This window comes from Chelonoidis abingdonii, chromosome 19 (genome assembly GCF_003597395.2).
Source record: "Chelonoidis abingdonii isolate Lonesome George chromosome 19, CheloAbing_2.0, whole genome shotgun sequence".
Taxonomy (NCBI): Eukaryota; Metazoa; Chordata; order Testudines; family Testudinidae; genus Chelonoidis; species Chelonoidis abingdonii.
In genome coordinates this window covers 30,863,076-30,888,981 of record NC_133787.1, presented here as the reverse complement: position 1 = coordinate 30,888,981, position 25,906 = coordinate 30,863,076, and the positions used below count along the sequence as shown (strand labels likewise).

General features: G+C 38.5%; 1 protein-coding gene across 2 annotated transcripts in view; it reads right to left on the bottom strand.

The window, feature by feature from the left end:
- The window catches only part of WWOX (WW domain containing oxidoreductase), a 660,294-nt gene that overhangs the window by 150,334 nt on the left and 484,054 nt on the right, over positions 1 to 25,906 (bottom strand). The gene's annotated exons all lie outside the window — the stretch shown is intronic.

Below are 25,906 nucleotides of genomic sequence, written 5' to 3'. Positions count from 1 at the left end.
TACATGAGGATTGAAAATGGCAGCAATAAAAGTCACTCAGACTTATACATATCAGGTCAAGGTGGGGCTTGGAGTGTGCTCATCATTTAAAAAGTGGCTACTGCAGCTATTTTGTAACAAATCACAGGGATTTATACATATCACTGACTGAGTCCGCTGTAAGATACTTGGCGGTAATTAGACAGAAGCTATTCAATGATCTTAGAGAGGAATGATTCAAAATGAGTATCACACTACTAGTTACTAAGCAAACCCCAAATATTCAAGCTCAATAAAAGACAGTGTGCTGAGCACGGGTAAAACTGAGCCATTATCATTCAACATGCTCTTAAGAGAAGATTTGAAGTGGTCAGGTTTCAAATGACCATTTTTTTCAGACTTTTAAAAATCATTTTAGGTTCCTAGACTGAAATATCAAACAGTCCTGCTGAACGAGAATTATTCTACTTCTCTCTCTTTCTGTCTTCTTCTGTCAGAAAGCTACGGAGCATACAATTGCAGTGCACAGCTAACCATATAATTGATAACTCCCTTGTCTAGTCACTGTGGGAATCTGTCAGTTAAAGTCTAAAGACACATACACACACACTATGAAAATGAACACACATAAGTCTTCCTGTGAACGGAATGCAGCCAACATTTTGATGTTTAATTGGCTGGGTCCGCCTTTACTAGTGCACACATGTATTTCAGCAATGGCATACTGTACTCTGGCTTTTTCTGACAGATCTATTTAGTCAAAAGGTGGTGTATTTTCCCAAGGTAATTGCTCAGACGCATGCCTTCCAAAGTCAAACTGATTAAAACTTTGCTTATTCACCTTTAGCAGACACAAAAGCAAGACTGTTTGAAAGCAAATGAAAAATCCATAGATCAATGTGCAGAGCCTTTCCTACACAGTAGCATACAGGACCCTATTTCAAAGAGGATGGGTTGTCAGTGGCAGTTACTGCCAGCATCTTTTTAAATATACATTTTTTAGCGTAATGCAGGTCTTTGAGATAATGAAGGGTGTGCAATAACATTATCATCAACCAAGAAAAATATATACATGGCTGAACTGGTTAAACTCACTTTCTCACACACACACACATTGCCTGGGTTAAAAAATTATCTAGACATTGATAGGGAAAAGCTGGCAAGAAAGAAAATACTATTTTTAGAGAAAGAGACCCTGTGGGAAGAAGCATGCATGGTTAAATGGTTCTGTTAGCTACAGTAGGAACTGGAAGTCAGGAGATCCAGACGGTTGCTGCTACTGACTTGTTGTATGACCTTAGGCAAGACACTTCACCTCTGAGCCTCAGGCTCCCCATCCGTAAAATGATAACAACAGTACTTCTGTCAAGGTCTCCAGTAATAGATAGCTGTAGAAGTATCTGCTTGCCTGGTAAAATAGGCTTTAGTGCCTCTGAAGCAGAAACTAAACTAGCTGCTCATAGCAAGTGTAAATACAGAATTGTATCCTTCTTGACAGTCTCAGGACACACATTGCTTCCTGTTTTCCCCTCCAAAATGGAATAATTTCCAGAAGGGTTTGATCTTTATCAAGTAAGTACTCAAAGTTATTTTTGATAACTGATGCGTCCCCTATGGCCTTAACAGCATACACGTGACAGTCTAAGAAGAATCTGTCTTGAGGAGGAGCTTACTCTGCAGATGGAAGCCATACCAACATCAGTGACTGATAACAGGCAATTCTCACAGATAGTGTAGTTCAGAAATAAGATCCATTGGAGTATGATGTGGGCAGAAAAACAAACCACCAAGTCCCTCATCCATCCTGTTGTGGACTTTAGAGTTTCCAGCTGTAGATGGTATGTCAAATTTTCCTAGCAATCTCCATCAATCCTTAGGCCTCCTTGACTTTAGCCTTCTAGGGCATCAAGGAGTTGGCATCAGGGCACATCTGGAGCTAGAGCATCTCAAGAAAGAAGAGAAGATCAGTTGGATGCACTTAAATTTAAAATGCTTCTTTGGGGCCCCCTCCCTAGAGTTTTTCAGCACCTTCAAGCCCTTCCTTTGAAAGAAGACGATGATAGCAAGGACACAGTGGTACTCAGAGTGAATAGCACTAGTCAGCATCTCTTTAGTCTGAGTGCAAATCAAATGTACAGGACCCACTCGTGCTTGAAGTATGGGTAGTTTCTCCCTTTTCTTTTCCTTTTATTCCTATTTCTGCTCCTGCATTCCAAAAGTATAAGCTGATCCTGCAGCACTAAAACATTTTAAGTTTAAAAGACTAGCAAGCCACTCCTCAGTCCAAGAATGGTAGAATTTCAGGGTTGCCGAAACAGGGCATGAAAGTTATTATTGTGGAGAGACTCAGGACCCTTTCTGGATCTGTCAAGGTCAGTTTAACTATCAAGAGAGACCTCACGGCAAAATAAAAAAATGCTGTCAAGTTAAATCGAGGCTGAATTTTAGAATCCTTCAAAGATGTAACCTAATAGTGGGATGTTAAGGAATTCTTGCTGCATATCCCATCTATCTCCAGTCTGTATTATTTATGTGAGGGTTGGGGAATGATGGCATTCGTTGATATTTCAACTAATTGAAACTAACTGTAGCTCTATATCGTCCCCTGGTTCTGCTAATATAGAGAATTTATCCAAAATACATCATCTTGGGCAAATGAAGTTTTACTCTTTCCAGAATACTAGTCCTGTGTTAGAAAGGATTCCATGTGTTATTCAATTAACATGTTTATTGACGTGACACAGCAGACATTCATATTTAATTATCTGGTCTGGAAGTTGGTTATTCCAATTAACTTTTTTATTCCGTGTATTGAACAGTATTTCAGTGAACCCATAGAAATTTCAAATAAACTGGTTCACTGTAAATTCATTTTGCTAGCTAGTTGATTTCTTTGTTGGGGTTTAGTTTAATTTAATTTTCCTGTAACAGTTACTGTATGGGAATGTAAAAAAAAACAGGGTGTTTCTCCACAAAAACTATGACTTGGAAGAAGGATACACCTATTCAGGACATTATGCTTGCTACTTCCTTTTTGCCTCTAAAAAAATATAAAGCTACTTGAAAGAATCAAGTTATGACCAAGATAATCACTTAATAACCATAGACACACAAAAGGAAATAAAAAGAGGAAAGCACAATTCAACCTATTCAGAGTCATTTTCAATAATTGAAATTCTTAGGGGCATAAGATTCATAAATCTGTTTAAAAGCATAAGCACTATTTGAACTTTGAAAACAATTATTTCCACTCAAAAGTCTGCCAGGCCCCTATGTGACATATTTTCCAAGCCACGGCTGAATGTTCACAGTTCCAAACTTTCATTTACAAAGTAGGAGGTACAGAAAAACTCATTGTCATTGGTATACTCTTGAGAGAGGGTAGAATAGCAAAAAGAATTCATTGTTTTTTGTTTAGTGCTGATATAAGTATGAATGTTTTAAGAAAGTGTCTTTCACACCAGATAGAAGGTTATTTCAGGAGGCTAATTTTTAGTCACTGCTTTTGTGTTGAAATCTCTGAGGCTCCACAAAGATATTTCCAGAACCATTTTATTTTTCTTTCCTTTATCACCTTCCTAGTCTTTTCCCAGCTGCACAGGGGAATGGAAATACCCAATTCCAAACGTGACAGCGCTGACTTCTGCAAAGTAGCTTAATTACTCATTACAAGATTCCATCAACAGAAGCTCCGGTCTGTGGTTTTGTAATAAGTGTTATCTTTCCTTGGATTTTCATTCCTTCACAAAGGGGGATGTGGCAGTGCTTTCCACATCCACATTTTAAATGGAGAGGAATGAGAGGATTTTAATGCATGAATTTGATGTCATTAACAATGCTGACAGCTGCTAAATCCCAGAGGAAACAACAACTGACTCCCAACTGCACAAACAAACAACAAAACAACTCAACACTCTTCAGTACATTTCACTCAAGGGATACTTATGAATCAATTAAATATTTCCTGCCCTTCCTGCAGTTTTTGTCAATTATTCCACTATTGAATCAGTAGTCTCCACTGTTAATAAAATGACAGTTAGCCCTTTCAGGGTGCTACTCTTAAGTTTGGAGAACAGACTTACTAAATAGCTCTGTTCTAAATTTGCCATTAATTAAAATTAAGATGTTTGTATTATGTTTCCACTGAATCATAAGGTGTAATGAGCTAAAGTATAAGAAAATAATAAAACAGGAGTATGTTTGACCCTGAGGGCCTGGAAAAGAGTACGGATGAGCCTAAAAGGATGGTGTAAAAATACATTTAAAATGGATTCTGCAGTAGGAACAGAAAACATCATATGGACATGCTGCAAATCTGTTACTTGATGACATTTACCATTTAATTTAACTGGAACATTTAGACACAAGCCAATGACAGTAAATTTGCTTCCGTTCCGTGTTTTTCACTGGAAGGACCTTTTATGGATACAGAATTAGCAGGATTGCTTTTTTTCTCATGCATCTATATTTCCATTGACTCTGTCTCTCTCTTCAGTTCATTTTCTCAGTGTTGCTATTGAATTCAATTGATGAAATATTAAAGATATAAGCAATCTTTGATTAAGATACATCTTTACTGTCTGCAGCACTAATGTAACAGATAAAGCCTACTCAAATTTCCTTTGGAATGTTTCCATTCATTTAGAATGCTAGACTTTAAACAGATGCTTAAAGTATTCCACGTTGTGAACAGCAATATTATATTAATTCAAATCAAGCTCTTTGCCTGACCACCACCCTCCCCCCTTTAGCAGCAGCTGTTTCTCTTCATCTGGAAGAGGGGTTGCTTTTGCAGCCTTGCATGAGTGTTCCTTCTGGCTCATGGTGAGAAGAGTCACCATTCTCCTCAGAAGCCTGATCACTAGATGTCAGGAGGTACTATAGTGTACTGAGACTTACTTGCAAGTATGACAACATAAGTTGGATGGGCTTTGGGATACTGTATAAGCAGCAGCTTAATAGACTTGAATCCTGGAATTATGAAGATGATGAAGATGCCTTATTGAACTACGCAAGTAGACTTGAGGCACAGTAATTGTGCTACTCAAACACTTTAAAGATAGACATGTGTAATCATATTTTGCTGCAATTAACAGAAGAAAACAGAGGTTGATGTTAGGAAACAGTTCATTCTCCATAGCGGAATACTGTGTGACACGTGTAAGACTTCTTCTTGGATAATATTGCTATTTACAAATGGCACAGATCCAGTCCAATTGAATGTAACAAAATGAAACAATCTGTGCCATCTTCAATGTGTTTAATCTACACCATGCTAATGAATCCTTAAACAGAAGTGTATGATATTTTTTTCTGAAATATGTATAGCTATATTGTGTTTATTACATTTGTCAGTTTGAAAATTATTTCTGCTTGGCAGATCACTTGCTATTATCATCCTATTTTAAACTAATGCACATGTTTTTGAGGGAAGGAGGGGAAAGAGTTAAATAAACAAACAGCTTCCCTGTAAAAAGACAGTGCTCATCCCTGCACATTCAGATTTGTTACTGCATTTTCTGCTCCCAAAATATCTCTAGTATATTTGTGCTCCTATACTAACAGGAGCAGTAGCTTCTACCATTAAGTCCCTGGCTTCCCACATTCCCTTTTCTGATAACCTACAATTAGATTTCTATAAACAAAACATTTCAGTTGGAAGGATGAAATATATTAACTATTCTGGATGTTTAAAGACATTGTAAGCTACTGGAAAAATATATATGATTAAATCTTCAGTTAAGTGAATCTGGAATTGATGAAGCACACAAATACTAAACATACTGCATGTGACTTTTTCTTTCCCAGTTGGACTCCGAAAATAAGGACAAAGATATAATGCATTCCCTCTCTAGCACTAATTCATTGCAAACAGACAATAAATTAGATCAACTTGTCCAAAAATTCATACAAAACACAGCAATATTTTTAGCAAAGTCTAACAGTGTAAGTCTAAATGCTGATTCTTTACCTACAGAATCAAACAAACCATCAACAGGTATGTCTACACAGCATTTTGAAGCAAGCCTCCTAGCCTGGGTCAATAGACTAGGACTAGCAAGGCTCGCACTAGCACTCTAAAAATAGCTGCATGCAGCTCAGGCTGGAGCTTGGGCTCTGAAGCCCACTCCCCTCCCTAAGCTTCCAAGCCTTTGTTCCAGACTTAACCACAACTTCAAACCACTGTCTACACAGCTATTTTTACAGTGCTAGCACGAGTCCCACTAACCTACTGTGTAGACATACCCAATAAACCTTCAGATACTGCAGCTCCACAAAGTCATTATAGGTAAAAGTGAATGCACACTTGGGCAGTAAGGTCCCAAGCCAACAAAACCAAGTCTAGTGTCGAGCAAATATAAAATCATGACTGGTGTGGAGAAAATAAATAAGGAAGTGTTATTTACTCCTCCTCCTAACACAAGAACTAGGGGTCACCAAATTAAATGAATAGGCAGCAGGTTTATAACAAACACAAGGAAGTATTTCTTTACACAATGCACAACCTGTGGAACTCTTTGCCAGAGGATATTGTGAAAGCCAAAACTATAACAGGGTTCAAAAAAAAAAAAAAGAACGAGATAAGTACATGGAAGATAGGTCCATCAATGGCTATTAGCTAGGATGAGCAGGGATGGTGTTCCTAGCCTCTGTTTGTCAGAAGCTGGGAATGGGAGACAGAGAATGGATCATGTGATGATTACCTGTTCTGTTCATTCCCTCTGGGGCACCTGGCATTGGCCACCATCAGAAGACAGGATCCTGGGACAGCTGGACCTTTGGTCTGACTCAGTATGGCAGTTCTTAGGTTCTTATATAAAAACCTAAGAATCTGTGTATCTTCTAACACAGTGGTTCTCAAAGCTGGTCCGCTGCTTGTTCAGGGAAAGCCCCTGGCGGGCCGGGCCGGTTTGTTTACCTGCCCCGTCTGCAGGTTCGGCTGATCGCGGCTCTCATTGGCTGTGGTTCACCGCAGCAGGCCAACAGGGGCTGAGAGAAGTGGTGCAGGCCGAGGCATGTGCTGACTGCCTTTCTGCAGCCCCCATTGGCCTGGAGCGGTGAACCCTGGCCAGGGGGGCCGTGATTGGCCAAACTTGCGGACACAGCAGGTAAACAAACCAGCCCGGCCCACCAGGGGCTTTCCCTGAACAAGTGATGGACTGGCTTTGAGAACTACTGTTCTAACATGCATATAATCCCATTGAAGGCGCATGTTTAAATTACATAGGCTCTTAAGTGCTTTTCTGGATTGGAGACATAAGTATTTATGGGTGACGTTCACAACAGTGAGAGAAGTATGCTTAAAAAAGAGAAAGAAGAGTTACAATTTTTGTCCCAGATCCCCATGTGGTAAAGTATATCTACCAAATCATTTTGCTAGACTACAGTTTGCTTTAAGTATATATACAAGCCAAACATTTCACTTCTGTTTTACAAAGACAAAACTAGTAACCTTCCACCTTTTATGGCTCTCTATAAACCACACTTTACAATCATTCAAAACGTAAGATACAAACTCTACATTTCAACTGTTTCTTAGTTCTCCATGTACTTGAATCTGATGTGGCAAAGGCTGATAAAGAACACCTTGCTTCTACATGTGATCAGCTGAAAAATACCCATTTTTGCACTTATTGTGCACTGTTATTCACCAAAGCCAGACATTCATCCCAGTTTTTGATGTAGTATGACATAGTCTTCATACTGGTTCAGTTTAGTGCCAAGATCTGTCTCATCAGATTTGTGCATCACATCTGCATGATCTTCAGCTTCTTTTTGAAGGAATACTACCACCTTCCTCACATGTTTAAGGGTGAAGATCTGCTTCTGGAAGATACTACTTTCGGAGAAGTTTAATTTACAAGTTAGCAGTTTTCCTGTCCCAGAGAAATCCTGAGAGATACTTTGTGTTCATGTTCATGTATAGAGCTAAAGGTACTTCTCAGAAGATGACAAAGAATGCACATCAAATGTCTATTTTTCCCCAGCATTCAACAGATTAAAACTATTTTGAACATGTATGTACAGCAGACAATAAAAAGCTGTAATATTTCCACTGACAAAGACACAGCCTTGGGCAAGACACAGGCAAAGAAAGGGAAAGTTGGGAGCCTTCCAGCTGTTTAGACAGCTGCTTAATTGCTTCAGCCAGGAGGTCCTTTAGGATCCTTAGCTGCTTCTGGATCTTCATGATGCAGATGTGTCCAAGAATAATCTTTCCCATAAGTGCTTGGTAAGAAGGTTGTTACCTTTTCTTTGAGAGGAGGGCCTTGCCTCTGTTGCCCATACCTTTGTCACATCCAAAGCGAATTGTTGAAATGTACTTTACATCAGGTTGTCTTAGTGAATCACATGGAAATATCAGATGCTTATTTCTAATCAGTATTTTGAATACAGTTCCTCAGAGACTTCCTAGTGCAACTCAAAGTGTTGGATTAGATCTAAAAAAAAATGCTTGATGGTTACGGGAATAGATATTTTATAGTCTTGTCTCAGATCACTGAATAGTTAAATGGACCTGACCTAGATTTGCATGTCTGGGGATAGGGCATTTGATTAGAAAGACCCCTACTCTGAAATTTGCTTCCCCAGTGGTCTGATAGACCAGACCACAGACCATACCTTTTTTCTCAGTGGTACTGTTAACAACAAACAGAAGTCCCAGGCTTCCACTGAACTCATGTTGAAAAGACTAAAAGCATTTGTAGAGCCACAAAGAACTAATTAACCATTGAGAAGTCTTTGCAACGTCTGATTCCTGTTCAAATTAGGCTTGTTCTGTTGTCATCATGTCTTCACTAAAATGTTAAGGAGTCTGTAGAGAATAACTGGTAGTGTACATGTGTGTGCTTGATCTTTGATATCCTAGTCTTTCAAAAGACGAGTTGAAAACTTCAATTCATCACCAGTCAGCTATCAAAATCATGGAGGAAACAAACATTATTCAGGAGCAGTGGTTTGGAAACTTCAAAAGCTTCTGAGATTTCATTGTAATGAGAACTCAAAAGTTCAGATGTTTATCCAAAGAGCCAGCTCTTGGCTCTGCAAATCTAGAATGGAAATCTTATATGACATAATTTCTCATGAGATTTCTGATACTTCTTTCTTCCTATCAGGATGAAAAGATCACAAGAACAACCCTCCTTGCTATATTTCAACACTTCTATTTCCAGTCCTACCTAGAACTAGACAGTGAATAGACAGATACACATACATGAAAAATACTGGAGAAGCAAAACTTAGTCAAACTTTTTGAATCTCATCAATGGTTTGGTTTGGAATTTTTTCATGTTTGTTCATATTAAAACAATTTACCCCTCATTATTAAGGAATAAAGATTACGGTTTATAATAAGAGTATGTGAATTATAGTGTAGTTACATTGCAATTAAAGTATAATTGCATGTGGCTTTGTTTTTCAAAGTGTAATTACAACTAATTCATATAAGCAGAAGGCTTACTACATGACTGATCACTGTGTTCAGTTCTAGGCACCTTACTACCAGAAAGATGAAGACAGATTAAAGGGAGTTCAGAGATATGCAGAAAAATTAAATAAAGGAGATGATGGAATAATTGATATACAAGGAAAGATTCAAAAACCTAAATAGAAACTGTTTAGAAAAGAGTATACGATAGCCATTTACAAATATTTCAAGAGTATAAACATCAGGAATGGAAAGGAATTACATGAGATGGCAAAAACCAACTTTTTAATATTCAGCTTTGGGTGCCCCAGAAATAGGAATAAAAATAAGTATCCTGGAATAAACATTTATGGCGTGTCTATATTTGCATTTACAAACATGTTAGTTAACTAGAGTTCATTGATTATAAGGCTAAAAGGGACCAGTGTGATAATCTAGTCTGATTTGTAGAACACAAGATATAGGAATTCCTTGAATTAATTTCGCTTTGAACTACAGCATATCTTTTAGAAAGACATCCCGTCTTGATTTAAAATTTTCCAGTGATGGAGAATCCACCACTACTACAAATTACATTCACTGGTAAAAAATTGTGCCTTATTTCTATTCTGAATCTATCTAGATTCAACTTCCAGCCATTAGATCTGGTTATATCTTTGTCTGCTAGATTGAAGAGCCCTCTATGATCCAAGCTTTTTTCTCTCATGTAGATACTACGATCTAGTCAACTCTAAACCTTGTCTTTGTTAAATTTAACAGATTAAAGTCCTTGAGTCTTTTCATGCTAAGGCACAATTTCCTATCATTCAATCATTCCTGTGGGTCTTCTCTGACCCCTCTCCAATTTTTCAACATCATTTGTATATTGAATGATGAGACCAAAACTGGAATTCCAGCCAAATTCAGAGGTAATATAACCTCCCTACTCCTATTTGAGATTCCCCCTTTTAGATATCAGTTTTATTAATTGGCACTCCATTCATTCAAATGCTCTTGAGAGATGTGAGAGCTAGACTATGGAAAAACTTTCAACTAGAAATGGTGGCAACATCGTTTGAAACATGTTAGAAGGCACACTGTATGGAACAATTCTACACTGGCAAAGGAATGACTAGATGAGCGAATAGCTCTTTTCCATATCTAATTTTATGATTCTAGAGAGTGAAGCCTATAAGAAGGTCTTGATTACAACCACACACATAAAGATGTAACACTGATCTTAACAGGAACTCATGTTGCTATCACAGCCAACATAACCTGGGCTGTCAAACGCTTTTTTAAAATAACAGTTTAGGTGTTAAATCCAAATTACTTTTGGACAGCAAAATTGAACGTGTCCTCTAAGACAGAAAATAGAAGGGCATCAAATTAAAATAAATCTGTATTAGAAAGGCAAGTTCTTTGACTTTGCATTTTTTGAAATAAAAGTGTTCAATCAATTCTAAAATTTAGAAAGACCCCAGACTCACCCAATTTAAAGGATGATGATCAGAAGATTTTTTTTTTAACTGTGGTCCTGTTACACATATTTTTTTGGTTATTTTACAGTTGTGCAAAGAACCATAACACACACAATCAGGAGGGCTGATGGGGAGACCTACTATGGGTTCTAGTAAAACGTATTTTTAAATTATTTCAGAACCATAAAATTTTTCCACAGAGTGCTTTGAAACTGCAAATTAAATACAGAGCCTCTATGAACTGTATCATTTTTTACTGTAAGTATATATTTCTATGGGGGTTTAATACCATCTTTTTGTCTAGTTACACTAGTTAATAATGCAGTGAATTTGCAGTAATAGAATAAATGTTATTTTGATGACATTAATTAATTAAATTAAAGATGACATTAAAAGGACTGTTTAAATAAAGAACAGAAACCTCAAAAAGCAAGTGTGGTTGAATGTTAAGTCAGCTAGTCCAAGTCTTAAAAAAGGCACTATGGTATTTCACTCATCTAATGACTAGAGATGAATTGGAGAAAATAAGGCCATATAATATTTGAGCTTTAAAAAAAGGTATTTAAGTGAGGAAAAATGATGTGTTTATTAATTATTTGAAATAGTGACTCTACTCACACAAAAATGGCTCATACAGCAATTAATAGATGTAAAAGTATAATAAGTGAAACTAAAGAAAGAACGTTGGGAACTGAAATCAAAATTGCTGATACAGTCACAATAAAGAAAACAGAACTGTGGAACAAACTCAAGTACAGATGGAAGCATTAGTCATCTTTCTCACCATGCGATTCCACCCACACAAATATATGATGCTGTATTGAATAAAAGAAAAATAATAGTAACTGAGTTATAATTATTATTGGGGGTTTTCTTCCCTATATTGCTAAAGAAGTTGTAAAATAAAGTCCTTTTATGAGCTACACGTTCACATACATAAATCAAGTGACTGTTTGAAAATCCCTTGACTTAAGCTCTCAGAGATAGAATCCATCTAAAGAAACATTCCTGAGTAATGTGACTGTGTTATGAATTACAAAGACTTCACAGGAAAGAAGATACAAGATTAAAGGTGTGCAGCAGTTGGGCTCCATCCTTTTCACAGACAAAACATTAGCCATACCGCCTCAGCCAAAAAGAGCTGTGACATCTCTATTCTTTCTACACTAAAACTGGGAACTGACATGTTCAGCGCAGACAAATGCTATATTCCAGACCATGCATGCTACCACAAAATCACTGGTGATAACATTGTTTTCTCTTGTGACCTCAAAAAGTCATCTTTAATGCTATGTACTTTATAAACTACATGATCAACACACAGGTTAACATACTTGTACTTCTTCCCTCAAAAAATCAGAGCGGGATTACCTGTTGGCTCCAAGAACCTGTGGCTAACGTCTTACTATAATTGTAGACCATACATCTTTAAGTATATGATTCACACACTTTCACTCACATTGTGAAGTATTTCTGATTATAAACAGTAATCATCTTTTTCATAGTCGTCATTTTGGTGCAGATTGGGCCAGTCCTAATCACAGTGAGCAGTATCTTTCAGAATAGGCCCGTCGAGACCAGTGGAACTGTGATGTAAGGTACCATGTAAGGGGCACAGAATCTAGCCATTAATAAGTCAAGTCGCAGAAGTCACGCCCTCCATGCCTCAATTATAAATTAAAACAAACTCAGTTAACAAAATGACAAGTCCAAAGAAACTTCACAAGCCAGAAGAACACCCATATTCAAAACACCCTTTGGGCAAAAGCCTCTGAAAATTGATACATTATGCAACATAGATAATACTTAGTCCTGCCATGAGTGAATGGGACTGGACTAGTTGACCTCTTGAGGTCCCTTCTAGTTCTAGGATATCCATGAGGGCAACAAATTCAGGATCTTTCAAAGTCATGGAGAAAGCATTTTCCAGAGCTGAGGGCCACAAGAACATCCTGCCACCATACTTGCTACAGTGGACTCTCAACCATGACCCCATATTGCATTCTGAGATACAAGAACTGCAGAATCTCAAATATTACTGTAGGGTAATTAGTTGTAAATGCTGACTTTATTATTCCTACCACTGTTTAATACATAATCAGAAAGAGTGCCCGCATTTCATTCAACAGTCCAGTAGTCATAGCATAGACCTCATAGGCACATGCAAAAGTGCCCTCAGTTAATGAGCTCATGTCCAGCTGAGGAGGTTTACTGGGTCCAATTAAAATTTTGATCTACAGCTGCCACTGGTATAGTATACACAAAAAGCTTGGTTACCTCTATCCAGAGTCTAAGATAAACTACTTCTTTAAACATGAAAGCCTATCTCCTCAATGATGTTTGACAAAGAGATGGAAAATACTGCCTTAAAATCTCTAAAGTTCAAAATGTTGAAACCTGATTCTGAAAATGTCGAAACCTGATTCTGAAAATGTCGATATTAAATCTGTCAGGAAGCAGCCTCCCTTTAGTCTGCATTTATGAAAATGCTTGAACTGGATTAATGTGAAATGTTTGGTTAAGAACCCATATGCTATGTACTTTTGCTACTCCTTGAAATAGATTTCTTTGGAAGAGGAGGACACGTCACTTAAAAGGTAATAAGTGGGCTGTGTAGGAAAGTAGGAAACTTTCAGAGGTGTCAGAGTACAGACTGGATTTTCCATAGGCCATGAAAATTTGACTGCACTTCACTTAGGCGTTTGGAAATTTTCCCAAAGAAGAAATGAGGGAGTATTTTAGATTGACAGAAACTGGGTAAATGAGCAATACACATTTTCAGGAAGAGGCCACATCAGAACCTCATGACAAGACACTGAGGAAAGGCTCTGGGAGCTAAAATGAGAGTTCTTTTCACTGCCATGTGTGTCGAAAAACACACAGATATATAGATAATGAGGAAAAATATTATTGATGTGTTTTAAATTTTAAATGATTTTTTAAATTTGATATTGAACTCTTCCTTGTTTCATACATCCTCAGCTGCACTGTTACATCTCTACCCCGATATAACATGAATTTGGATATAACGCGGTAAAGCAGCGCCCCGGAGGGGAGGGGCTGTGCACTCCAGCGGATCAAAGCAAGTTCAATACAACACGGTTTCACCTATAATCTGGTAAGATTGTTTGGCTCCCGAGGACAGCGTTATATCGAGGTAGAGGTGTATTTAGTTTTTCCTTCAGCAGAGAAAGTCCAGTGGTCCTATAGCACCATGCTGATGAATGATACACTCACTTTCAACAGCAGCCCAGAACACTAATCCATCTGGTAAGAGGCAGCGTTTGCCATGAGAATGGCACATTTAGTTCCTGAAGGGGAGAATATTTGGATTGCACTGTTCCACTCACATTCCCCACAGGGTGATCCATAGATATCACTACTGCTACCTCAGGAAGCCATACACCTTGCATGTCCTCCAGATGGTGTTAAGCTGAGACTTGGAGAGGGGGATTAGAACAATAGAAATGTGTTCAGCTGTGAAATTAAAAGTAGTACAGCATGACATGCAACATTATATGCTGGGGTGAGTCAAAAGCGATAATTAGGCTAAGCTGAAACACTAACACGCTTATAATCAAATAGAAAAAAATGATCTTGAAACTGTTGATACCAACTCTGTCATAAAAGCGTGAACATGTTACCGCAAATGCCCTTATAAAAGTTGGTGTTAGCCTGATGAATATCATGAAAGGCTGTGAAATGAGCACACACAAACTTTATATTGCAAATCCACATGCAGGTACACAATCTAGCTACAGACATGCAAAAGAATATATATCCGTATATATCCACATATATATGCACATGTGTACTTATGTTAGGTTTTCTGTTCTGAAGAAATGCAATGAAGATACACTGACCAGAGGTGAAAAAGATAACCAAAACTGGTTTATGTTGGAAAGGATATTTTTTTAAAGAGAGAACCTCTTCCCTCACCCCCTATATCTCTCAAAACATGAAAGCAAAGTGTTTACATGACTACCCCACTGCCATGTGCTGGGGAATCGCACACTGTGTTCTTTCCTTTGACTTCTTGCAGCTTGTCCTTGGTCATAAAACAGTACCCTAAGAAAAAATAATTTAATTGCTAGTGTTTTTCAGTGACATAATTATATATCCACTGCAAGGTAAATGAACCTGAATCTCGTCAGAAAGCAATAGCCTGAAACGCGTGTGAGCAGCAAATCTAGCTTCATTTTGGGACTTTTTTTTTTTTTTTTTTTTACATATTTAGCTTTTATAGATCTGAAATTAGGTTTCCAATTTAGACCCTGGAGGAAGTGAAAATTGTTATAAATAGCAGTTAGGTGCACCATTATTCGCTGTAGTGCTCAAGAGGCTAAGTGAGGGGGGCAGACCAATTACTTTATTGAACAATGCAAAGTGTTACCCATCGGCTTCATTATGATAACATAATGTTATCTGATCACAGAGTATGTTGAGCCCAGAACAGTCCACACCCTCCTACGCCACTGATGGTACATTTTTAAAAAATCCATTAACAGTTAGTTTACCCAGGAAACCAGAGATTTCTTCTTTCAAGCATGAAAATGAACATTCTTCAAGCAAGCATCCAGGAGGAGCTGTGGTCAAGGTTAACACAACCAGACTCTCCAAGAAAGAAAAGGAAACAGCTTTTCATGTTCTCATTCAAGTTAATATTCAAAATCCTGGTTGCGCCTGTTGTAGGCCTGAGACCTGATCAACACCCCTCCACCCCTCACAATAAAAAACAGCCTTGGGTGAAACTCAGGGAGTTCACCACTAAAACTGTGGTGAATCTGATAAAGCACCCTCAACCTCAGGAACGTCCCTAAGGAGAGTTATAACCACCAAGGTTACAAAGTAGACACCCCCAGGCACTGGGAAATTAGGGAGGATACAGAAGGAGAATCAACAAATGGTAAAATAAGCTCTGACCAGCCTTTTATGCTGACCATCTGCACAAATAGAGAAGGTCGCAATTAAGTTACAATTTGGGCATGAATGATAAAATGTAAAGAACTTGGGCAGAACTTAGGAGGGTGGGATCATGTGATAGGTTTAGTAAATTTGAAGGAGGGAGCTAGTTTTACCTATGTAATGTAAATAATGATAATGCTTGCTGGGAACTATTTCTGGACTTCAGTTCCAACATCAAGCTGCTAGAACTCTGACCCCTCTGCACAACCGCCAGAAATCCCCAGATGAATGAATCCTGACTGGCCATCAGGTGAAATTTGTCTGTATACTGGGAGTGGTGAGTATAAGAGATTTGCTTGGTATATGTATTGTGTGTGTGTTGCTAATAGATAGATGTTTAGAGCACAGATGTGTAAGGCTCTTTCACTGGGAAAAGGTTCCGCAGACCCGTAGAGCCTTGAGCCCCGATGGAAAGGGCGGGAACTTAAATTGATCAGGTTTCTTCCTGAGCTCTATGGTAAGGATAGCTGCCTTACACTCTGAGCCCTCGGAAGGGAAAGGGTGAGGGTGCCTAAATTGACAAGGTCACTCCTTGAGCCCTCGGTAGGGTATAGGCGCGGCGCCCTAAATTGAGTGGGTAACATTGTCCTGTAATTTATACAGATATTTAGCTAAAGGGGAAAATAAAAAAAAATGTAGCTAGGAGGGTTTTTGTTAAGAAAGGTTTTGAAGCTAATGATAGTGTTTTTGTCTTTATTGCTTCAGACACAGACAGGAAGTTAAAATCTGAGTAGTCTGAGAAAACAATGTTTAGCAAACTCATTTGCAGGCCTTGAGTGGTGGTATCTTAATTTCTTATTTCACTGTTTTTCCCCCTCCTTTTGGTATTTTTGATTTATTTTTAATGGAAGACTAATGTTTAGTCCTTTCTCTCCTATCATTCACAAAGGTAATGTTAGCAAAGTTTTAAATGTCCTTGCTGGGGTTTGCGATTAATATATAAGGGACAGTTCTCTTTTCTAATGGTATTATTATTCCAGATTTACACCACTGTAACTGAGAACAGAAGGGGATATCATTTGCTAGGGATACCACAAGCAATGGGAAGTCCGATGGCCTTAATTTGCACAGAATCCTCTGATTAAAACAACAACAAAACTTTATGAGTCTAGAGAAGATGAGTACTGTGAACTGGGTCAAAGAACTGCAATCTTAGAGTCAATAAAAGATTTTCCTGCAAAATTCTGACCAAGTTTTAAATGCATAAAACAGTACTTTCCAAAGTTGTGATCTATGGACTTGTGGGGGTCGGCAGATGGGACAAGGCACTAGGTGTTTTACCATTGCCTTCAGTGGGGGAAGAGTCAAGTCAATGTTAGGTGCTTTGGAAAATTCCACTCGAAATAGCTTCATACTATTACTTTTCCATATAAGCAGTTGTTGTACTTGGCCGAGGATGTTATGCAATTGTGAATGGAAGGCAATTTGGTCTATTTCGAATCAGAGAGGAGGTGCTCTGTACAATAAGAAATAGGAGGGACCGGTTTATGTGGTGGTCTGCGGTATAAAAATATTTGACACACACATGCTCTAGAGTATACTGTTTTAAAATTAATATTCATTCATAACTCTTCATAAGATGGCTTTTAGTAACCATTATGCAGAATTTACACTATGCTTTTTAAGGAATCATTTTAAGGGCATTCAAGGACAAAAGAGCAGAGCAGAAGCTCCTACACTGGCATGATCCAACATCTCACGGATGCCCATCGGGAAGCACCGTGAGTTTACCTGAAAAGAAGTGTACTGAAACCTTGACTTGGCTTTTACACAATAGTGCTTTAGAGAAGAGATACTTACATCTTTTACTAAATTAGGTCAACATTAAATACAGGACAGGATTTTACGAGCGCAGGGGCAGAAAGCTATTACTTTTTAAAAAAAAATCAATAAACCATTCACAGCATCTTTAAAAAAATCTTGATCATAAAAGTTCATCAGTCCTGAATTGTAATTAATTCTGTATGCAGAAAGATCATTTGCCTATAGTCATGCTTACTCATGTAAACGGAACCACAGCAGGTGACAATACTGTTAAAACAGCCTGAGATGAATCCTAACTTTACCCAACAGCTTAAAACACTTAAGTCTTAAAACACACAAACAGTGCTATTAATATACCAAGGGTGGCATAAAATACCATCTGCCCTTCAATGACTGGGTGCTGACCTGGAACACCACATGGGAAATTCCTTATCCTGACCACAGGTAAAGAACTGCAACCAAAACCAGTGGTCAGAATATAAAACTGACACAGAGTGGTGTAGCTTGTTTCTCTCACCAAGAGAAGTTGGTCCAATAAAAGATATTACCTCACCCACACTTCTCTCTCTAATATCCTGGGACTGATACAGTTACAACAACACTCCATACAGAATGATGTATTCAGAACCACTGTATAGCAACAGAAAATATACTATGGACTCAAAATAGGAGTGCCAATACTCATGAGAGAGACATTTTTATCATCAGATACACTATTGTTCAAGACATAAGAAAATATCACAGCTCAACTATAAAAGCAATTCCTCTGTCATAGTGACATGACCAATATTATTATGTACCAAGCTCTTAAAGTCACAGAAATCAGATTCTACTCTTTCTCGCAAGAAGCCATAGCTATTTGTTTTCAACAAGCTGCTATGCATTCTCTTCACTTTTTATGGGCCAGGGATCACAATTTTTTTGAGACAAGAACATTTCCTGTCTCCCCAGAAGAAAATATGGTGCTGTATGTTGGAGAACTGTCTTTTACAACTTTAATGCTCTCTTGGGAATGCTGCAGGCTGATAAATAATTTACATCTTCTTTCAGCACAACAGGCATATCTGCCTGGTAATGTGTAGTGAATGTGTGAACTTTATCAATGCAGACATGTCATAAAGAGGGATCACATCACTCAGCTCATCATGTAGCAGCACGCATGGTACAGTAAGCTTGCACCAGCTATATGCATTTCACTCTATCAAGTTAACAAACCTCAAGAACCATGTCGAGAATTAACATCTCATGTGCCAACTCGTCATATTCAGGGTCCGGATATCTAAGTATGGAAATGGTCTTAGGACAGTAGGCTGAAGACATGAGAGTCCAAAGCTCTTTCCAAATCAGGTCTCGAAAAGCAGAACTCATAATATCTGAAGTAACAGTGTCTGCAGAAATTTCAGGAAAAAATTGTCAATTTGACCTAGGCTGTTTTGTGTGTGTGTGTGTGTTTTTAATTTCTACTGCAGATGAATTTTTGAACTTCATGTTGACATGAGCATTCTTCTCCATCTAGGTTCTGGCTACAACAATGGCTCTTGGTAAGCATGAGTGAGAGAGATCAGGGAGAAATTAGAAGAGAAGGATAATATTCTATAAGGAAACTAGTATGTTCCATTCAGGTTTGGCTGAGGTATAAACTTCTAAAATCACCATTTCCGTTCTGCCACTTGAGCTCGTCAGGAAATCTTTGGCAGCTGCTAAGCATACAAGACATAAGGTGTAAACATTTAAATATACCAAAAAAACTCTAGGCTGAAAAGACCATTATCTAGGTAGCAAAGTCAAGCATTTGAAAATTACAAAAACTTAGGTTAGCAGTCGCCCATACAACTTTAATTCTGTCCACTTGTGTGTCCATATTCTACAATGAATGAGGCTGGGTCCTATGGAAAAAACAGTTTGATCAGGTAATTAAAAACTATATCATAATGCTTACTCATGAACAGGCAGAATAAAGGTTGCAGAGGAACCCATAAATCTGAAAATTTTCGAGTGCTTGACTTTGTAAAGAACGTTATTTTTAAATTTAGTTCTTTTGTATGAAATTTCCTCAGGTTTTTATATATAAACCCAGGTGATTTTGCTTCACTCTCTCCAACATTCCTGGACAAAATACATTGGCCAAAATCAAGGCTTCTCTGTTTGACTCATTACAAGTAATGACATGTTGCTACCACATAACATGTTAGAAACTTTCCTCTCCAGAGCAAAGAGATGATTTTTAAGGCAGCCACACAAATAATACTGTGTAATAAATGTTGACTTTTCGCATCAGTCAAGTTATAGGTTTAATAGAGACCTGCATTTATCCCAAGGGGCATCAGATTCACTGGTAAAATTATTGCAATATTAGATTGTGAAAACACAGAAGAAATACTGATAACACAAAAAGAACTCTCTTTCCTCCTAGTACAATACATAGATGGCAGATAAGTTCAAGAGGCATCAGAGACCATTTTATTAATGTAGCAAAGTAGACACTTTGAGTATCAGAGAGGAAAAACAAAGCAGTATTAATAAACAACAAATAAATAATAAACAAATAATAAAAAGCTTTGCGCTGTACTTGCATTCCTCTTCCAACTTGATCCTAAAGCATCTATATTAGCATGGTTGCAACATAATGAGGCATAGAATGCTCTGTAACATTCCATGAGTGTAAAGAATAAATTATTGGCTTTCTACCAACACTAGAAAATTAAGTCTGAAATAAACTGGAAAATAAAACAGTTAAAACTTTCTCCTAATTCTTCTTCTGCATTATCTCCCCCGTCCCTTATAAATACAAAGCCTTAATTGCTAGAAATGAACAAAAACAAACTGAGGATTCCTGCCCCTCCTTAAGATCATAGTGTGGAGGATGCAAATATAATATATAGCAGGAATAACAAATGCTCTGTTTTTTTCAAACACTCTCCCATGATTTATGAAAGGTGTACCTCACTGTGGGAAGATAATGCCATTTGAAATGGTCCATTTCATAAATCTATCCTCCTTGTCCCTAGCTGCATATAGGACTACTAGGAGCTCCTGAATCCAATAATGTTTTCATCCTCTATTGACAAAAAAAAAAGGACTTTGTTTTGGAGCGAGGTAATGATGCAGTTACAGAGGAGCAGCGGCTAAAGCTTGGTCTCTGGGGCTTTCTTGGCAATAGCCATACAGCTGCGAAGGAGAGGAAACTAGCATAAACAAAACGAAGAAATAATCAACACACACTACATCCCTAATGTCCTTTTACTGCTAGTGGCATTAATTATAGCATGTGCCTAATCCTCTATACCACCACATAACCAAATGTTTTCACATGCATCTTCTCCCGATCCGTGATAGATTTATCATGGGGAACCAAGCTATTGCCTATTCATCTGTCCACCAGCTCAGTATATCTGTTTGTTTATCTATCTACAAGAATGCTTCCAGAACAGGTTTCCTTGCCAAATGTGGTGGCAGCTGTAGTTCGGGACTAATCATAAACTTAACTGAAATGCATGGTACTGACTCTTTATGGTTATAACAAGGAGCGGGGAGGGAAAACTATGTTTCCATGGAAAGATTATAGGGACTGAGAAGATAACCAATGGATATACATTTAAAAATAACTTATATTTTTGTTGAGTAGGATCAGAAAGCAGAATATGGAATGAAAATGCTTCTTCCAGCAAAATTTACACTCCCTCATTACAACTAGCATATATTATTATTATTATTATTATTTAGAAAGGTGATGGTAGAAGCACTAGATGTTTATACTTTTTATCTATACAAAATGATTAATCTCGGCAAAAATAGCAAGGGAATTCAGATTAACTGGGAATTCTACTTGTAGTAGCCATACCAGAAATTTCCTCGTGTGGTGGTAAAGCAAATGCTGCTAAGAAAAATTCAGAAAATATTGTCAATCAAAAGGAAACTACTGGGAATTCTCCTAATTTTTGGTTTTGTTATAAAATTGAAGCACTGCACAAATTCGACAATAATTCACAGTCTTTACAAGCAAACCCTGATGGACCTCACAGCAAAATCAAATGAAATGGTACTTCCACTGAATTTCACTCTAAATGTTTTGGTTCACTTGAACTAGAAATGCAAGGTGAAACTCAGGGGGTCAATTCCTACCCCTGTCCTCCAGGTTTTACGTAGCTCCGTGGTCTACAATCCTCAGTTTTAGAAGCTGATGAACAGCCTTTGTAAAATGAGAAATTTCCCTGTCCTTCATAAGAAATTTAACAAAGTGTATACAGGTTCTAAGCTGCCACTCTGAATTCTAAATTTGCATATTTTGACTTGTGTATTAAAAAAAGCAATTTCAAGGTCAGTTTCTGTGGAGAAACACTGAGCTAGTAACTCCATTAAAAGTCCACCTCTCCTTTGCATATTTAGTTTTCTTCTTCTGTAGTGTGCAATGGGATCTCATAAATCCAGGGTAAACAAATATCAGGGAGGTCATATATGAGCGTGTGTGTGTGTAGCAAATATTGACTGGTTTTGAGGTGACAGCAGTAAAACGTTTCCCAAAGGGTGAAATGTATTTCCAAGCTTGTGGTATACCAACCAAAGCCATGGGCAAGTGGGAGCTAATTCTCTCTGCTAGCAAAACATTGTATTGCTCTTGCACTCTTTCGGAAAAGCACTGTCTCATTCTTCTGTGGGCCCCTGCACTTCATTGAGGCCCTCTGGGTGCTCTCAAGTATACAAATAAATTATAGTAAAAATAATAGCCCATATGTGTTTTATTACTTTTGAGATTTTGGGTTCAAATCTCTCCCAACTCCTTGCTGGTTGTGTTCTCCTGTATGATCTTTCCGATGAGTGTCAGATCCATCCATCCCACTCAGTTCACATTCTGCTCTTTTTCACTTTTTTGTAAATTCCGCCCCCACCCACTGCTCAGAATTCTGATGCATCTCCCCCCGCTTCTTTTAATACTCCCTCACTCTCTTGCATAAAGATATATTCCACCCTAAGTGTTGCCAGGTTTCTCTCCAGAGAAAATGTAGCCTATTTCACAGATGGTGGTTGCTACTTTGCACCTACATTTTATAATGAATGTTTTAATTTCTCCAGAAACAATATTGGGTCAGCTGTCTGCAGACGGGTAATTTTCTTTGCATTTATGACAAAGAATATGTTTTCAAGTTGCTCTCTCCTCCTTTCTAGAATCATATTACTGTTGCAGATATAGGAAAGAAATAAAAACTAAATAGTGATGAGTTTTTCATATTACAGTAGAGGATACATCTTTAAAAGTGGACAAAATCATTATAGAACCAAGAAAGCAGCATTGGCTTAACCGGCACATAGTCAAGAGAGATGGGAGTTAAGAGAAGAGGTTGCTGTGTAGTAAAATAGGTGACGTTGAAACTGTTAGAGGTCCCTCATTGAGTTGCCAAGTAACTCTAGACAAATTGCCTCTGCACATAGAACGTAGGGCAGTTCTACCATCTTTGAGGAAGGGTTAAATACACAGCCACTTGAACCGGGGATGGGGGGAACGGACCTCTATAAGTGGGGTATTTCAAAGGACAATCAGAGCGTTGCTAGAGAAAGTTACAGAATTATGCCCTTTGCTAGTTATACTTTTGATCTGGTGTTTGGGCTGGGATTGAAGATAGGGAGGATGGGGCTCAGCTACCCCTGTTGGAGCAAAAAAAGCCTGTTTCAAGTTCTGCCCTCGGAGGCTAACGGAGCCAGAAGGCTTTGAGAAGGAGATTTTACTTTCCCTAAAGCAACACTTGGTTGATGGTTTAGTAGGATTGTATATTAACCTTTTGATCATGTGGCCCCTGGCCTCCTCTTCAGTGGCTTTATTGTCATAGGTCACTTTGGTTTTCAGATGACATGTAACAAATGAAGCAAGAGGGAAGACAGCTACAGTGCTAATGATGAAAGTCTAGGGTCAAAATTGATAGACTACATTATAAAGTGGGTTTGAAATATTATGCTATAGCCATAAAGGAAGCAAAAAGAGATTCTGTGCCTGTTCTATAGCATCTGCAAAATCTCAATCAGCAGATTTGTACTAAGTAGTGTATAGCTTGATTAATCCAGCCCATCTACATTCAAGAGCTAAATCTAGCCCCATCTTTTGTGATGAAATTTCTATATCTTTTGTGGTTTCAGGTCAAACCATCTAAATTTACCTCCTATCTTGCCACCACAGATGCAATATCTTATCTGGTCAGTGTCACTGAGATGCTGGAGGTGTACTTCAGTCCACAACTTGTGTCCTTCCTGGCTGGCGAAGGCCATCAAGGAATTACTGGTTGCTCTGTTACTGGCAACTGTCAATGCCTCCATTAGGGAGGGCAGGATGCTGATGCAGCTGAAGGAGGCCTGTGTGCTTCCGTTCCACAAGATATCACCTCTTAACAAACAATCTAGCTGACTATAGGCCAATGTAATGCCTTCCTTTTTGGGTAACGTTATGTGAAGTTTTTGGCAGGAAAACTTTCACAGCATCCACTTGCCTCAGATTTTCTTGACGCTTCTCAGTGTGGGTACAGACCTGGGTTTGGTACAGAAACTGCCCTTGTTACGTTGATCAATGAACTCCTGCCAATGGAGGACGATCAGGTGTTCATATGAATATTGTTGGAGCTATTTCAATACCATTGACCATGAGGTGTTGCTAGCTTTTCTATGGTCTCCAGCAGCAATGGAGGGGCTGTCTTGGCGTGGTTTCATTCTTCCCTAGCGGAGCGGTCTCAAAAGATTCTATTGGGCAACGGCTCATCACTTCCAAGATCTCCTTAGTATGGGGAACTGTGTGTTACCATTTATTTCCCTTCTTGTTCAATGCTTTATAAATAACAGGCCATTAGTGGGGTTAGTGAGGAGACTTGGGGTTGTGATGCTTTTAATATGTTGATAACATTCAGCTTTTTTCCTCCTCCTTGACTGATCCAGCAGGAACAGATAAGAGACTGAGAGATTGGGGCAAGGAAGAGCTGATTGAAGTTCAATTCAGTCAAGATCGAGGTGATGCTGGTAGTCGGTAGAAACAACCAGAAGAGATAGTGGCAAATGTTTCTGCCCTTGAGACTGAGAGCACATTCAACTGCCATTGGTAATCTGAGTTCATAAGTCAGAGGTCTGACAAGGTTCAGAAGACCAGGCAGTGGCAAGGGTCAAAAAGGCATTTTGCTATCTATACCTCACTGGATGGCAACAGCCTTAATGTTCAGATGCTGACCTAGCTACCATCATCCATGCTTTTGTCACTTTACGTTTAGACTATTGCATTGTGCTCTGCATGGTGCATCCCAAATCTATGCAGTAGCTGGAACCTAGTGCATATGGAAGCCAACCTCTAGGGGTATGCAGCATCCTATAGGAAGCACATGACACCTGTGCTCTGCGATCTACACTGGAATCTACACAAGCCATAAATTGCTTGGAACCCACCTCCTTTATTGACCATTTCCCTCCTCATGATACACTACCACAGCTGTGGTCAGCAGAGGTGCTGTTGCTAGGTTCCCCCTTAAAATAACAGAAGGGAATCAGCTGGTAGGGTGTTCCGGAAAGTCCTCCTAGCTCTAGTCTGACTTACCCTGGATTTGTTGTCTTTCAGGGAATGCCACAGGGCCCATTTGTATCATGTGGCCTTTGAACAGGGGGATGGAGGTATAGGCACATGTGTGAGGATGGTAATATTTGATTATGTGCTGCTGCTTGGTAACACTAGGTAAGGTGATGGTACAGTATTTTAGTTATATGATTTTAAATACCTGGCAGAGCACTCACAGCCTGTGGCTGGGCACTTTCTAGCTATTCTGAACAGAAAAAAAAGAAAGAAATTAAATAAATAAATCAAACTTCAGAAGGAGTTGCTGTTTCCTGAATATTACCGCTATTAGTTTCCTGTACCTGCCCTTCCACAGGTACTCTTGATCCTTCATTTAGGATAATTCACCCTGAGGCCAGGTGAATCATCATAGCTTCAAGATTTCTCCTTCAGGGACCATAGATTTCTAAAGGATGGCTCTTTTTATGAAAATGATTTCTGACAAAAAAAAAAAGTTCTATGTGATAGTTTTCCTCTGAAGGCACAGCCAAGCTCAGGACTTGAGTGCCGGATAATGGCACCTGAGAGCCCCCTGCGGTTGTTGGTTGGTGAAGTTTGAAAAATATTCATTTTCTGGACCCTGGTCTTATTGCAGACATTTACTTTCTGAGCGCCATAAACAGTTCTATACTTAAATGCTTTAAGTTAAAGAAAGTAAAGGGCTGGTTCAAAGTGAAGCCACCTTATTTGGTTTGAGGCGTCACATTCTCCCCTCTCCCCACTGTGTTTGTGGGGTTT